The 17683-nt window shown below is 39.6% G+C and overlaps 1 protein-coding gene across 25 annotated transcripts in view; it reads right to left on the bottom strand.

Annotated features, from left to right (window-relative positions):
* Positions 1-17683, bottom strand: part of CHRM3 (cholinergic receptor muscarinic 3) — a 285519-nt gene that overhangs the window by 166765 nt on the left and 101071 nt on the right. For 2 of the 25 annotated variants that reach the window (XR_011094651.1, XR_011094644.1), the window contains one exon: positions 16695-17601. The exons of the other annotated variants lie outside the window; for them this stretch is intronic. The gene's annotated coding sequence lies outside the window, so the exon portion shown is untranslated. Of the gene's footprint in view, positions 1-16694; positions 17602-17683 lie in introns of those variants that run through there. 25 annotated transcript variants of the gene reach the window in all.

The following is a 17683-nucleotide window of genomic DNA, read 5'->3' as shown; positions in this document are numbered from 1 at the left end:
ATGTGGAATTATCCTTCTGACAAAGGGTTGCACTGTGTTCTGGGCATACTCCTGGTCTGAAGAAGCATCCCTTTGAAATGACAGCTCTTTCTATCTTCCTGAACTTTAGATGAACTTGAGCAGAGAAGACATATATTTTATATTTCATTTGATATATACACACAGGCTGTAAATCTAACACAAAAGTTAGGTGTAAATCAGATGTCACCACTTGTCATCTTTAATATCAGCATTGCTTTTCTGAAATAGAGTCCTTGAGAACAACAGCAGATCTGCCCTTACAGCATGACTTACATGTACTTTGTCCCCTCTTCTCTTCTATTTTTACTTGCTTTAGTTTACTACTGTGTGCCAGAAAGCATGCTCTGACACCAGTTGGCTAGCCCATGTTTCATGCTCAGTCCAACCCCTAGCAGAGCCAGCATCAGTCCCTGTGGTAGCCAAGGGAGTGCAGAGGGGCTGGGGAACAGTTTGCGGATGGGGAGCCCCAAGATGTGCAACCAGCCTCATGTCTGCTGCCACGCCAGTGCCAAGTAAGAATGTCATGAGTCAATACAGTTTACTTTTTATATCATTTACATTACTAACACTTCACTGTCACACCCACTGCTGACTAGGATGAGTTAACACAAAACGCTCTGCAGTATGCATTGTATACTGACACCTCACCCCTCCATATGACATGTTAATACTCCTGCATACAACTAAATCTTCTTTCAGAAGTCAGAAAACATACAAATTCTTATCAACTCCATGGAGTGAGTGAGTTTACATGATTTCAAGAGTTCAAAAGGAAGAGTTTGGAATCCTGCCTGGGTCCTTTTCAAGACTAAAACTGGCTCTGGCTAATGTCATGCCAGCCTGAAATCCAAGGAAGCCCCCTGAATGCACATCTATTGATACAACACTACAGAACCTTCCTGCACTGACTACAGAGACACAAACAAAAGTATTAAAAGGTTTTCAACGTAAACTGAGGAGGATTTGGTAACACAATCATTTAGCATAATCGTATCTCAGTGTCATCTTCGGAAATCTAATTAGTTCCTAAAAAGGCTTTTTTGGTGAAATTTCAGCAACCTTAAAATTCAAGAAAGGTCAGAACTGATGAGCAGAAGCACATTCATTCTGCCTGCCCCTGCTTACAGTTATTCTATAAATATACAGGATAAAGAATGTTGCCCTTGGTCTGCAAGGTAAACAAGGAGCCCCGAGACAGCATTTTACACGGACACATGCTCCAGTCAGTCCTCAGTGGTGAGATACACGCAATCCTAACCTAGACTTAGACAAGTAAAAAGCACCAAGTGATCTCATACTCTTCAGTATGCTACATATGAGATAAGAGAGAAAATAAAGATATCATAGTTTCAACATAGATCCTTCCATTATCTTAAATTTCCCTTCCAACTACATAGAATTTTTTCTGATTTAAATGCAATCATAGAAATGATTTGCTGAATTTCTCCTGCATTGTCAAATCTTACAATTTACATTTAATATATTTAAATACTGTAGGATTTACTTTTTTGCATTTTAAATTTGCAGCCTGAAAATCAGCCCAGAGTATGGAGTTGCATCCCAGCAATGCATCTTCAACAAATGCTGATAAACAGGCCACAGAGCATGGCAACCTATATTTCTAATCCTATATATATCAAAATGCTGATGAGAGGTTTTATAGTCTTTAATCCCACATACATCAAAAACTTAGATAAGAGGTTTTGTCTCCAAATAGATATAGCTGTTTCAAGACTGATTACTTTTTTTTTTTTAATTTATTTATTTCTTTTACAATGAAGCTTGAAACAATTGTTTCCATAATTGGTTTTCAGATGGAATAAATCCAAAATTTCAAACCAAAGACAATGGGTAAAGGGAGAAAGAGAGTATTTAAAATTTTAAAATGTCTTTTTTTGTTGTTTGTTAGTTTCCAGACAACACTGCTCTGAAGCCCCAGAAATAAAGATTGGGAATCATAAGGATTTTCAAAATTAGCTGTAGAATATTTCTGAAACAAAAGGCTTCATAATGGGACATTCTTAATACTAAAATGAAATGAATCCATCAGTCAAAAACAGTAACATAAGAGCCCTTTTGTTTTGCATATCAAAATCAATTTTGAAAGTCATTCAACTAAGAGTAGAAGAACTGGAGACAAAGAAAAACTAATTCTCCTCTCTGTTGCATTAGCACAAAACATATTTTTTTAGCAAGTAGAGCACATTAAATAAGGCTAGGTAAATAAACCTAGATTGATACCAAAGGGTTTTTTTGTTTGTTTGTTTTATGCATGTGCATGTGCTTTTATTTTATTTCATCTCAATATTTCATTTGTTGATCATCAACTAGAAATACTGAAAACATTCTGGGCTATCTTCAAGGCTGAAATTAAAGACTGCAGACCCATAACAAGTGTTTTTCATTTCGCTGCTCTGAGTAGAGATTCAAAGTCAAAAGGGAAGCATTTTGAGATAGAGGTTACAGTGAATTAAAGTGCAAGAAATACACAGAGTCTCCAAAGTCCTTTTCTTATAGTTTTGGCTTCTACGCTGCATTTCCCTTCCAGTTTAGTTTCACCATAGGTATCTACTTTGCATGTTCCTGGATGGCTTAGCAACATAAATAAAACCACAAATCAGGAGATTTTCTTCAAAAGAAACAGTTCCAACAGTCCCAGAAAGGGCACAGTTCATTTCTGTCAACCACCATCCTCCTAGGATTATTCTTGTGTTAAGGAAAATGTAAACAAGATGTCTGTAGATACAGTCACATTAGACACGTATGGTAATATAGTTTGAGACATTTAGTATTTGCTCTTGACCCTGTAGAATTACGAAGTCAAAATGCTTGCTGTTATGTGAATATAAGAATACCATTTATATTTGTAGAAACTCACCCAGTAAAAGCTACTTGAAGAACAATGAGACTATTGATATCCACTTCAATTGATGACAGTTCAACTGAAACATGGGTTTCATTTTTGGCAACATAGCACATGTGAGTTCAAAGTCTTTATTTCCAAAACATGAAGAAAAAAATAGAAAAAATATTCTAAGCTAAAAGACTGAAGTTATGCCTTTGCTTTAGTGTACATTCTTTGACCAAATAGCGTGCATTCTTTGACCTTTGGTAAGTACATGAGAAAAACTGACGTACCTTGTCTATGCTTTGTTAAAGCCTCTTATCCCAGACAGATTTTTAAAAATAGGGAGAATTTTAGTGTGTGTTCACTTTGACCGCCATGGTGACATTGGTTGCTAAACATGGAATTTAGAAGCCAGAATACTGATGGCCTAAAATTATTGGAGAAGGAAACAAAGAACAACAACAACAAAAAGACAGACTTAAGCATTTCATCCCTACGAATTAATTTTGATTCAAGTATAGTGCTGCTTGATTTCTCTCTTTAAGATAATGATATCAAACCAGCAGCCATACAGTTTTGGAAGAGGCAACATTCCCAGAACTCACAATAGCAAAGACTTCATCTCTGCAGTCCAAAAGAAGGCAGCAATAAGAACAACCTGGTACCCTGTCAGGGTGTCACTGCTAAACACGGTGAGTAGGGGCAAGCAGGTTGAATATGCCAGATACAGATTTCAGATTGTTATCACTTTTTTTTTCCCTTTTTTTTTTTCTTTTTCCTGTTCACGTTTTCCTCTTTCCCATCCTTGTCTTCTGCTTCAATCAGACAGACAAGCTTGACAAGCTTAGCTGAACTCTCCAGTGATGTAATTGGTGTGATAGGCTAAAATGCTGCAAGCAGCCTTGCTGCAGGCCAGAAAGTCTAGAGATAAGTGACCAAACTATTAAATAAGCTCAGGCGCAGAAGGGGTCAGGAGCATAAAAGCTGAAGCTCACTGTCTTGTAACTGATGGCCTGTCCGACACATTTAGTTCTTCTGCATGGGAAACAAGCTTTGGAGACAGATCCCTCCTTCTCAGCCTCTTGTCCTTTCAAAAGGGTCTGAGAAGGGAGAATAATTTATAACACCCATTCTCACCGAGTCTAAAATCCATAAGGAAAACATGCTGATGCCAACATCAACATTTCTTGTCTTCAGAAATAAACTTTCTGATAAAACAACTTTACTGCCCATAAATTAGGAAAGGAAATTTTTAACTCCTGAATATCAAGAATTGCAACTTTTTTGTTGTTGTTGTTGTTTTGTTTGCTATTTTCTTATAGCATCAACACAAATGGGAGGTATTAAGTACATGGACAGCCAACCCCTGTACACAACCACGCCAGCTTGACAGTTACCTGGGTCATGATAAACAGTGATGCTACTTCTCATATAGAAAGACAATTCTAATACAATATTAAGTTTTCTAGCTTGATACAATTTTCTTAAATGAGGAAAGAGAGGAGCCAGGTGGGATTGATTAACAAATAATTAGCAGATTAGTCAAAAAGTCTAGCCTATTCTTTAAGATGAGAAAAGGAAGAAAAGCATCAGTCTTTTTTTTTTATTATTTTTTGGAAGGCAAATAACAGAGTACTACTGACTTCACAGAATCACAGAATTTCTAGGTTGGAAGAGACCTCAAGATCATCGAGTCCAACCTCTGACCTAACACTAACAGTCCCCACTAAACCATATCCCTAAGCTCTACATCTAAACGTCTTTTGAAGACACCCAGGGATGGTGACTCCACCACCTCCCTGGGCAGCCTGTTCCAGTGCCTAACAACCCTTTCAGTAAAGAAATTCTTCCTAACATCTAACCTAAAACTCCCCTGGCGCAACTTTAGCCCATTCCCCCTCGTCCTGTCACCAGGCACGTGGGACTTGTTCCAGACTAACAGGACACATGCTTTTAGTTGTTCATTCTCTCTCTTTGTAATAATCTCCTAATACAAAACCACTTCATATTATAATATATACATATAATATACATATATACTATATGTATGTATACAATATATACATATAATACAAATATATTAGAAATTAAAAGCATATTGGAGAAAGTTAATAGGAAGATGCGTGTATTTATGGCAGATTCTTGCAGTTTCTACTGCTTCCCAAAAATTGTCAAAAAAAATCAATTTAATATTTATATGGATACAAATACTGTTTCACTACTGCTGGTTAATTACTATAAAAATATAAAAGATGCCGAGGCTAAATATTCCATATAATATTACTAATCATTTACTGTTTATCCAAATATATTTTCATTAGAATATCTAAACGTATAGCTATCTAGATATGAGTTTTAATATAATTTTACAGTCTCTTTAAGTACAAGCTCTATGTGAATTCACAGTGTGATAAAAGAACAAAAATCACCCGAAAAGTTTTCTATAAAGAGGACACAACTGTACATAATAAGAGCAAGAACTCACAGTAAGACTGAATATAAGGAAAACATATGTACCCTCTGCAGTGCTGAACAACATTCCTCTAGATGAGAAAATGTATTATAGCAGGTCACATGGACTGTTGAAATTCACAGGCTCACCGATGACAGAAACTATAAGTACCAGACCCAACTTCAAAAGCATGGTAGAAAGTCTAGATAAGCGCAGTTGTTCTGGATGGTAATAGCCTGCGTGTCCTTCCCCTGGCATAAGCAACTCTGCAATCTGACAGTGCAGTCTGCTTCCTTCTTCCCTTATCCCAATCTTGCATAACCACAACAGATACCTTAACCCTACCCAGAGTGGGATGGAGAACAACACTCAGAGCTAAATGGATTTTATAAAGGAATCTAATGAAAGGGTAGAAGGGAAAACAAACAAACAAACAAACAAAACACTTTTGTTTGTTTAAAACAAAGAAAATCAAACGCACAAAGTCAGTTGACATGATGTATGTCACAGTGTAAGAGTGAATATCCTGAAATCACCAAGAATCTCCATCTCAAGGATTCTCCCCTACAAAAATGCTTGAAATACTTTGCTTTACAATGACATCACTCTCTTTACCTTCTTTTTCAGAGGTTTCTAGTAACTCAGAATCACTTCATTGCTTTGTTCATTGTTTTTCCTTCAGTATTTACACTAGTTTTACAGACAACTTCTGGTTATCCCTTGGCTAAAAAGTGAAGACTAAAATGTTTGTTTTTTTTTTCTGGTAACACAGTTTTCCATGTTTTCCCTATATTAAAAAAAAAAAATCTCTTTTGACATTTAGGAAACAAAGCTGAAAATGAAACACTTCTCTGTCAGCCAGCATTTCTTGTAAAAAATGCTAAGGACTAATGAAGATACTGTAGATACTTAAAAAATCCTACATAAATATATTGTTTCAGGTTAGTTTGACAGAAGTTTTAGAAGACATGTAACAGATGAATATGACTTTTTGTGTTCTGAAATTCTCAATCTCACTCCTATTTCCTCTATCCATCCTCCTATCTCAGTAAGTTAATGGGATATAAGACTGTGTGAAAAGCAAAACAAAACAAAACAAACAAACAAACATAAAAAACAAACACATAGAAGCCTCAGGATTCTAACATTAATCAGTAGTGGCATGTCTTACATGTAGCACCTTACCATGAGAACATTATCATTCTACTTCTGAAATGCTTCTTTTAGATTTGGAATTTAGCCAGTTTATCCTTTCAGTGAACTGCTAAAGTAGCCAAGATCACATAACAGTATTTCTACCAGAAATGCCATGCAATTACTGTAATTGGGGTTAACTGGGTGTTTCATCACAGAACTTCAGATGAACTTTTCACGTAAACCAAAGCAACATTACAACTCATGTGAATATACTACAAAAACAACCACTGGTGTGTAATTCAAGACAGTATACTTGTATGACTTAATCCATAAAGGATGTTTTTTGCACCTAGATAATTGCCAATATTTCACGCACACACACAAACACATGTATACACACGTCTATGCTCAGATTAAATTATCAGAAACCACAATTAATAAAAAGGGACAATCTAGAAATATTTTGAATGTTCATGTCGAGAGAATGAAACATTGTTTCTAATCCATTGAATCCTTATATTTAGTAAAGAGAATATTTTTGAAACAGAATATCTTATTTTGAAACAGAAAAAAAATAACCAAATATGATATATTTTAATAAAGATATGACTAATGCAAAACAACTTGCCTTCTATGGAAAAATCTCCAAACAATCTCAAGTCACCACATTGAAAAGCAAATCTTTTCAAAATACATCAGTGAAATAATGTGTAGATATTACAAGTATTATGTATAAAATGATGTATATAATTATGCTACTCCCAGCTAATGTCCCTTTGTGCCACACTGCACCATTAAACCCACTGTGTTCCTTTTTCTCCTGAACACTTCTACCTCTTGTTTCTTCTCCTGTGTGCTGTCCTTTCGCCTTGACTTGTTTTTTTTTTTCTTACCACCCTTCCACCAAGCTTATTAAAGCCTAGACACAGAGTGTACAGGTATTTCAGTGGCCACAGTAAAACCTGGAAGAAAAAAACAACCTTTCTTCTATAACTTCAGTTGACACTGAGTATACAACACTACACAGGTCCTTACAATCACAGGACAGCAAAAATAAAGTCAACTGATGTCCATAAGTGGCATGCAGCTACACGTTTTGACTAAAGCACGGATAAGGGAAGGGTTTGCTACTAGATTATAGCACCTGAATACCAAGGCTGAGGCACAAAGACACTACTTCTTTCACAGTGTAGACATTGCTCTCATTTTTGAAAAGGAATTCTGCCTCTGCAAGTTTAACCATGATTTTCCCATTGCTTGTTGTGTACGAGTTACTGGTAAATAGCACCTTATGTGTCACAGAGGGCCCAGATCCTTGAAGCTCACAGAACACCTACAGTATTGTATTTGGCTCTTCTAAACTACAAATACAGAAATGCTGACATTTATGAATCTATTTTTTCCCTTGTCCATTCTGTTTTTTCCTCTTTCCATTTCCTAAGTGGACAGATGGATGCTGTTCAATAGCTCACTTGCCCTCTGGCATTACACCCATACAATAGATTATAGGCACACAGTACTAATGAGACCCTAGGAACAAAATATTAAATGTCAGTCACCCTTGGAAACACGTAACATATTAAAACTAATTTCACGTCTACATCACAGAATTACAAATTGTTTTTGACACAACCAGAGTAAGATAAAAAGCCTGTAACAGAAAGCAGGAGGATCTGGACTTTATAATCAAATAAAACACAGATGCATGTTAGAAAAAATAACCTGACCTGGTGACTCAGCTACATCTCGTGGGCACCATTACAATGAATGAAGGCGGCGCTGGATCAGAGCAGGGTCCTTGCTCAGATGCTCCCCAAATGAAATTACAAGTCAATCCAAGAGGAAGGCACCTCAGCATAGCCTGCAGCCCGACGATCACAACTAGCACCCGGCAAGGTGTGCTGCATCCTTTTGTGCCTGCCTCCCTCTGGACTGCCCCCCAGGATGCTGAGCAGGCAGGGGGGAACCCTCCACCTCCTGCGCCCCCACAGATCCACATGGCCTCTCAGAGCAGGAAACAGTGGGGCAGGCTACAAGGAAACCCTCCGTACACCAACACACTGCCTCTGCATATGGAGATTTGGTCTTTCGCATGACAAACAGAAACGTGGTGTGCTAGACAGAAGCCCTGAAGTGAGCCAGTACAACCTCTGGCTAGCACTTTCACTGTGTTGATGCTAAGGTAGTATTCTACCTTTGTATTTTTTATTTTTGTTTGGTAATAAAATGAATAAAAAGAGATTTTCCCAGAACAACCAAAAGCTCTTGGGACAGATTCTCCACTTCACTACCCCAGAATTATGCTTGTACAACTCCACTGAAATAAGACTCTCTTAAACAGAGAAGAGAAGGAGATTATTTTTAATATCCACTGTCACCCTATATTGCTTTCTTGGAGCTACTGGTGGGTGATCTAAGACGAAACTGCCTTCTTTCCAATATGAGTAGCACAAACACTACCAAAGCCCTAGTAAAACTCATTTTGGTAGTTTAATGGGACCTCTGTGCCTTGTATGCCTTATGCTCCCACTGTTCAAAAGAACATTTAACCAGGAATGTGTATTTCTGCATTACCAGACTCAGAGACCTGGAAAATCTGTTGGCACTTCTGAAATATTTTAAGCCCTTTCCTTACCCTCTTACAGAGGAAGGAAAAAAAACCTAAAAAATAGCAGATCACCTTTCCTGAAGCGAGAAAGGATTACCAGCCATAGCATGAAACAAAAGAGGGCTTTTTAAAGAAAGGAGAGGAAAGAAGTATCCATCACTTCACCCATCATACAGTGCTTTAGCTGGAGTTCTTCCTCCGATCAGCTAAAGCGATCAAACCGAGCTATGATATCATTAAGGAAATAGATCATTTGAAAATAGCCACAGTTTTGGTATCAAGGCAGTAACCGTAAGGCTCCTGCCCTTTCCTGGCAGTGCAGCGAGGACCAGGAGGACCTGAGATGAAATTACCACCTGTGTCCAACACAAGCCATTCTCAATTGTCTGCTACAAAATTATCTACTGAAACCTTTTCTAAGGACTGGAGCATGTTGTGGTGAAGTACACACAACCTGAGCTGAAACGTCACCTGCCACAAGCCTTTCAACATCAACACACCGGTTGTAAAGGGAAGGGAAGATGGAGACAGGCTGCTACAGTAAACACCTCGCCTCCTTCAGAAACCACTGCAAAAGCATAGTTGTCAAATATTTCCAACTACTGCTAATCTGTTCAGCACATTTCTAATTAAAACCTTCCCAGCAACCCAAAACCCACATGTGCTCGAGTGAATTAGCACAAAAGATAAAATGATACACATATCAAAACACAAGTTAAACTACAGAATTACCTGATTTTCAGCTTCTTAGGACTGATAATATCTCTCCAGAGGCATGAATGTTTCCCTTTCGTAAATCCTACAGTTTTGAAATTTTCTTTTCACAGCTCATAGTTTCAAGAGGAAGGAGCACATTACCTGCCTGCTGTTCCTTTTCCGACATGCTGTCTTTAAATATTTGGAGCCCAGGACATCAAAGGGCACTGTCACTCCCTCAAACTAACCCTGACTACCGAGCACATTAGGAAAGCTCTCATCTCTTCAAAGCTTGTCCCGTGTGATGTGCTTAGGTTTCCATCCAGCAGCATTTTATAGGAAATGCTTCACACACACTTTTCAGCTTCCATGAGAGAGAGAAAAAAAAAAAAAAAACACACACAAAAAAAATCATAAATGTGCCTCGTCTCCTGGGGACTGAGTGCATCCTCCTCCTGGGAGCAATCAGGGGATATGCCGACACGACATCCGCAAGTGGTGAGGCCAGTGGTGACAGGCTGCTTCACAAAATGGCCCCAGCCCCTGAAGCCTGAGGCTCCCCACCATGCGTGGCCCAGCAGCAGCTCCCCCAGCAGCCCTTGCTCGCATTTCAGTGAGCTGCTGCTGGCTTTGCCTGTAGGCACAAAGCTGCCTCCATAAAGTCTCCGCAGAGTGAGTGCTTCTTTGAAAATACCTCATTTCAAGGGCTAAAGGAGCCTTTTTCGGTAAGAAGGCCCCAGCTGTGACTGGGGACGCACCGTGCACACACAAACAAAGCTCTCCACTGTGAGCGCTGGCAGAGAGGAAAAGCCCATCCAAGAGAAATGTTTGGGTTTTGGAAGTTTTGAGAGGAGAAGGATTCCCCCCTGGCCATGCTGACCTACTGGAGGTGGCCATGCCACCCACGCCCTAAAGCACAGGTCAGCGCTTATTTCCATGAGTGCAGAGGCCACTAGGCTTCAAACCAGCTGCTTTGATTCTCTTTCTTCAAAGAGCATGCTTTATTGAATGTCTGAGGGGACGCTTTTAGCGCTCTGCATGGTGGTAATTCCATTATTTCTTATAAAATGCACGTAAAGAGCTCGGGTCTAGGTATATTATAAAAAATGCAAAGGATTCCCCCCCATACACACATACTTCTATGGCTGCACACAGCTTCTCTTTACAACGGTAAACAATCTTAACTGCATTTTAAACATCTATTGTGCCTCATATGTCAAAAGTCTGCTTATTGCATTAACATATCTCTGCTTTGGATGAAGTTCTCCTTTAAGCCAAAATTAAAAGTATGAGGCAATAATCCTAACTCCCTAATCTCTTCAGGGACTTTCTTCACATAACTTTCTTCACAAACTTTCTTCACATAAAAGAAAACTAAGAAATGAAAATGGTTTAAACTACCTATTAAAAGGCTAGGGGTGACATGCAATCAAGTAACAAAGCTTTGATTTAAACTACCCCGTATATTTAACAACACTCCAAAAGCATTAATTTTCAAAAGAGAAGCCCAAGGAACTTAACAGAATTTCTCCTATCATATAAGGGAAACTATGAGTGAGATGCAAAACCTTTGTCCCAGAAGAGAGGAAATCTAGATACAAACCCTGCCCTGCAGGATAAGGCAAGCAAGCCTACAGAGAACAAGAGTAGGTGTGTGGGGTGGGGGGGGGGCAGACAAAGGTCACGCATCCTTGCTCTCCTCTGCCTGCAGAACAGAAAGATGCCCCATTACCAGGTCTCCAGTGAGATCTGGTACAAGGAAGGCCCCTGGAGAGCCCTCTACCTCCTGTCGTTGTAACAAGTTCAGTTCCATGCAACAAAAAACATGAGTTCAGTGTCAGGGCTTGAGTGAGGCTGGAAGGGATGACGGTACATTGGCTCCAGTGACTGACTGCAAATATGACATGAAGCACAGGGAAACAAGAAATGTAATGAAAGAGAGAAGTGAGTGATCCTAACCCATCTGTTTTTTTCAGACTGACATAAGAGAGAGTGATTTGCAACATAAGCGTAATTTTAATACTTTGACTCATTTCTCTAAAAAAATATTCTCAAAATATTCTAAAGCCAATCCAAAGAGAGCAAGTATCTAAAATTAAGTAGTTAACTAGACCGTCAGCCATCCCATCTCACACTCCACAGTCAGACCAAGCTGTTTGGCTCAATACAAAGATTAAGGGGATGTTGGTTTACGTTTACCGAAACCAACAAAAACCAACCCACTGGAGCCGCTGTAGGCTCGATGATACCATTTAGCATAGATATAATGTGCAAGGTGTTTTGTCTTCAAACGAGTTGACGGATAAGATACTTCATTGAAAGTCATATAGTTTTACCACCTACCTATTTTATATTGTTTTAAATGTTTTCCAGTAGGGGGTGGCAGTGGGGAAAGTACCTCTGCTTCAGCTGAAATGAGGATATTGCTTCAGCCTGAGAATCTGTATGATTCCAATGTTCCCTCCTGATTTCTATCTATGAATGATTCTTACAATCACTTAGAATGCAAACAGATATGTTACAGGTACCATAACACCTTTTATTCATTGTTTTTCAGTCTGCAGAAAGATGCCAGAAAGAAACCTGGACCTGTGGAAGAAGGATAAAGTCTGTCCCACTTTCCAGAAGAGAATTTATTCAATGTTCACTGTTCTGATCCTCTGAAAGTCATATCCAGACATGAGAAAAAGTATGCAGGACATTGATAAGGCTGATTGTTAATACTGAATGTTTTATTTTTATTTATTTTTTTAATTAGAAATATACTGTTCAGCCCAACTAAAAATTTTAAGGCTTCACTATTTCTCCCTGATGTTCAGACCTTTAGAAAGTAACCAGTCTCTCACTATTTTATGGGCTGTGCTAATAGTTCTCTAAGGTGTTTTGCAGAGTTACAGGCCAATGTTTCTTAAACAGCATTAAGTGCCACAATCAGACAGACATACAATACAATTTCACAGTGTTCAGAAATGACGCTAGCAGATGATGGCCTTCTCTGTCCCATTTATTTCCTGTATAATTATCCTTACAATAAATTATTAATATGATCCAGCATTTTATTGACTCATCCGTGTACTCGTTTCAGGACTCAGAGATTTAATACTTTGAACAGTTCAATGCTGTAATTCATTGTTGTTGCCTACAGAGAACAAATTGGTGAATTATTTGTCATGACAGTCACGCCTAGGAGGATGGGGACCAATTTCAGAGGAAAGGCCAGCATGTTTAGGTACTGCTGAGATTAGCTTTGCCACATGACAAGTCATCACGCATTTCTTTTCCTTCAAAGACTCTTGGAACATATTATCAGCACAACAGAGAAAATATTATTGAGTTTCAGTCATTAACTTTGTAGAATCAGAAAGTACCTCCTGAGTCACTGACTGGTGTCCCCTGTCACTGCAGACGCTGCATTATATAACATTTATCAACAGGGACAAGATGAACAATTGTAAGGGAAAATCTTACTAATTATTTTTTGAATACTACTTTCAAAGCTTGTTACACTGGCAAATCAAGCCGTGTATGTGATTAGTAAGAACTGAATAAACCCCACTAAAATACGGTATGATGGGAAACAAAGTCAAGAGTGCTTAACTGCCTACAATGTAACAAAAAAAAAAACACAATGATAATACCACAGCTAGTGCTTTAAAGGGAAAACAAAATCAAATTTTGATTTGAAAAACTGTCTAATTCAGACATCATTTCAAGAAAAATCCAGGAACTATGTTCCTGCCTGTGTGAATAAATGGTCATGAAGACTATTCTAGTTCTCTCCTACTGATATGTGCTCCTACACTTACAATAAAAATATCCATGCTGTTTGGCACAGCTCTGTACATATCTGGAGAAGAAAAGGAAAGTCAGGGATGGCATCCACCTGAAAGCCAGCCTGGATGTCACTGCCTGCAGAGAAGTGCCCAGGCGGCATTGCACCACAAGCAAGGTGCCTGGATTGATAGAAAGGACACCAGAAATCAGTCACTGGCCTCAATGACAGGAAAGTGCTGGGCCTCGAGGAGGAAAGGGTGTTAGTCAATGCTCCAGCTGCAGAAGAAAAGCCACTGCCCCTGTGCAAAGGAAGTTGTTTCTGAAAGGAGAGAGATGGCGCCTGGCTGCCTGGCACACGCTTCTTCATCTCTGAGATTCCAGAGGGAGCCTGCAGAAGATCAGGGTGAGGCGTGAACGAAAGTAACACACACACTCAAACACAAAAAAGAAAGGAAAAAGCAGCATGGAAAGAATATTTGCTTTCTTTTTTTCACATAGAGAAAAAAAAAAAAAAAGGAAGCTGGAGCAGGGAGACTGAACAGGAGTTAAAAGACAAATTTTGCTTTTGATTTTTAAGTGCATGGTTTCAAGGCTACCTCTGACTGATGAATAGGACTGCAGCAGAGGTGAGGAATGAGAAAAGGATGAGAGAGAACACCATTTGTTCCTATCAGCCCAACTCCTGGGAGGTGTGACAGCCATGGAGCTACTGTTTTCTGCTATGGGGATTTGAAGAGCTGGCCCCAGGCTTCCCCCCAAGCCTGGCTTTGTTTTTCTCTCTTGCCCGCTTCTGGACACTGTCAGCACATCACACCCAGAAGCTGGGCAGGGCTGCTCCGGATCCAAACAATGCCCAGGAGCCTTGGAGCAGGGAAGCAGGTGCTTTTCAGGGGAGGTGGCCAGAATTTAAACCAGGGTTTGTTTCCAGGTTTCCTCACTGTCTTGGGTCAGTGATTTTGCTTTTCCCTCACAGTTGCCCTTACACTGTAGTAGAAATTGGCTATTAAGTTCTTTGGACTTTTATTTTGAGAACAAATTTTTACAAGGGGTTGTTAAATATGCAAATAAGTACATATGGACAGGGTCTTTTCATCTGTAGGAGTCTCACTCAGCTGAATATTCCTTCCTCCCATTCCTCTTCACTTACACGTAAGCATGCAGACCCTTTCCCAGAAGGGAGGGCAGGAGTCCTGCTGCAATTACTTAACAGGTCTTAAGTGTCTCCTGTGTAGCCCCTCTGCTACATCTCTCCCAGTTGTAAGAGACCAGAGCCGCCACTTTCTGCATTGCTCAACACAAATAGAAAGTTGAGCCGCGAGGCTGGAGTCCTGCCATGCCTCCTTCCAGATGAGGGCCAGGCCAGCTCTCCTCTTCTGAGTTATCCTTCACCAAGGAATTAGGACATTTTTGTGCTGGATGCCCAAGTTCCTGCTCAGCACCTCATTTAAGTGTGATGTATGAACTCAGCTCTTAGTAATGTGAATGTGTACATACGTCTGTAATCAACAAAAGTGACTATCACACAGAGTTGGAAGCTTTGAATTCTTTGATCTTAAGCAAGTCTGAAAGTTTCCATTCTGCTTAGTCACAGGCAATATATTATCCTGATCCCAGATGCAGACTGCACGTTTCTTATTAAAGATAGCATGCCATTAAAAGGCCTTATAAGCATTCAACCCACCATCAACACTTACTGTTTTGCAGCAGAAAGTGACAAACTGGGCTAACGGCACTTTGTGAATTATTATAGCTAAGCGGGTTAGCAACAGACACAATAGTTTAATTCTAGATGTTTGACTCTCACTGGCGTTAGAAACATCTGTGTTAGAGATTTGCATCTAGTCAGACTCACAATCCTCATTAAGGTATTTCCTCATAATCATACATTTGTTATCACTTCAAATCTTAAACAAGATTTATCTCTTCTCTGTTCTGTCATATACCTGCATGCCTTCTCCTTCTGGAAACAAGTAGATCACCTGGAACCACCATATGGACAAAGCAGCACGCTTACAGCCGTTGCTGGACACACACAGACTCCTGCTCAATCTGCTCAAGATAGAGAGCAACAGAGATCCCCCCCCCCCCCCTTACAAATTTCTGTAACTTAAATTACAAAGTCAGGCTACTACAACTGCATTCTACTAATACTCCTGGATGGATGGCTATCAAAGGAACACCTTGCTCCTACCATTTCAGAATAGGCACCTAAATCTGCCAAAGGAAGGAAACGGTTCATGATGCAATCAACTAGGATGAGTGAAATAAACATCCTTCCTCCAGCACCCAGAGGCATGAACAGCCTTTGAGCTACCTTTCCAGGTCAGGCAGAGGGGGACCCTGACTATGAGCATGCCTTTAGGTGGCCACATGTGACTAGAGGCTTTGCCTGGCAGCCACCAGGACAAGATGTCCCCTGGCCCCTGGGCCAGCCCCCACATGCCAACAGACCAGCCTGTCCTGCCCACGCTCAGCACATTGCTATCCCACAGCCAGAGGTGACACCAGTGATTCAGCAAGACGTTTTCATAAGCGTCACCCCCTCTGATCCAACAGAGGGGCTGAGGCATGCACAGAGCAATGGAAGGATTTAGCAGGGTTTCAAAGCAAATTCAGGAAAGAGACAAAAGCTACACAAGCTAATCGAGTGGAAAGGCAAACGGCTTTCTGACATTGTTATTCTGTGGTTGCTGAGCTCCTTCTGAGGGAGCTCAGTGGAAAACACATCCAAAGCCTGTCATTACACTCCATAAAAAGAAGGAAATTGACAATCCTCCTAATCAGTCTTTTGTAGGATTACTTATACCACAAACATCAGCTTACTCTTTCTAAACAACATATCTGTTAATGGTAATATTAACTTTTCAAATCATAAACATCAATACAAGATGGAAAAGCCTATTTCCTTACATTATGTAAAAACACTACCGTAGTGCTCTATTCTGAATTATCTGATGTTTCAAAGTGTTTCAGCAAGATTTTTAAGTGTGGACTTTAATTAAAAAAAAAAAAAAAAAAAAAAAACAACATTTTCTCCTGAAAACAAATGTATTTTAGCACTACAGTGAATTACACTCCCTTGTGACACAGAGCAATTTTGACCATCAGCACTGCGAGGCCATTTAGCAGAGACATGATACCAACAAAGACAGCTATACTCTGTGTCATCATATTTTATTGCAAACTTGAAAGACACTATTTAGCACAACCTAGGGTAGTCTGCAAAGATTTTACTGTTTAGCATGCCCTTCATTTGCACTGTAATTAAAGAAGATGAAACTTCATAGTTTCCGCTTTGAAAAACACTAGCCTTGCTTTCTAGCACGACAGCAGTGTGTACTCTTTATAGTTTTTAATCAAAGCAACAATACTTGCTATCAGAAATGGAAGAAACTTGCTTATTCCAACTACTGATTTGTTTTTCAAATCTTAAAGGATCATCTTTGTTCTCTTCTCTCCAAGGTCCTTGTAGCTCCGCTAGAAAGCTCTGTCATCTCCACCTCGCAGGCTTCATGGAGCTCTCGACCAGCACAAAGCACATGTCCTGTCTGCCAGGGGTGCAAAGTCAGCAGCTCCAGCTGGGACTAGGAGGCTGAGCAGAGGCAATGCCACAACCCGCAGAGGGGGAAGAAGTCATGCCCTTGGAGGTCTTCAAAACATGAGTGACCTGGCCACGGGGCTATGAAGTTAGCATTGGTTGAGAAGAAATTGAACCAGAAACCTCCAGAGATCCTTCTTGCCTTTGCTTCTTTTTCGTCTTGAAAAGTTCAAGGGTCTCAGCATAACAGTATTAGCTCTTGTTCTCTATATACTTCTAAGTCAACTCTGAGTGTTAAGTATAACTTTTTCTTGTTTAAGGACTATATAAATATTTTCTGAATAGCATACAGAAAGATCTCCTTAGATGCAGGAATGTTTCTCTGTTACCTTCTAACCTGTAGATTCTGGCAAGCACAGAAGACACATATACCCATCAAGAAGCATATGTCCAATAAATACTTTTTTGGACCTTTGTCCTGTGTTAGGTTTTGGACCATTTTTCTTCATCTTCTATTTTTACAGGAACTGTAAAATAAAAAAGGTTTCTTCAATGGATCACCAGACTTCATGTTCCTGGCATTTTTTCCTTGAATTCAGTGAAACGTAA

This window comes from Anas acuta, chromosome 3, assembly GCF_963932015.1.
Source record: "Anas acuta chromosome 3, bAnaAcu1.1, whole genome shotgun sequence".
Taxonomy (NCBI): Eukaryota; Metazoa; Chordata; class Aves; order Anseriformes; family Anatidae; genus Anas; species Anas acuta.
The sequence above is the reverse complement of the archived record's forward strand: the minus strand, read 5'-3'. Positions and strand labels throughout refer to the sequence as shown.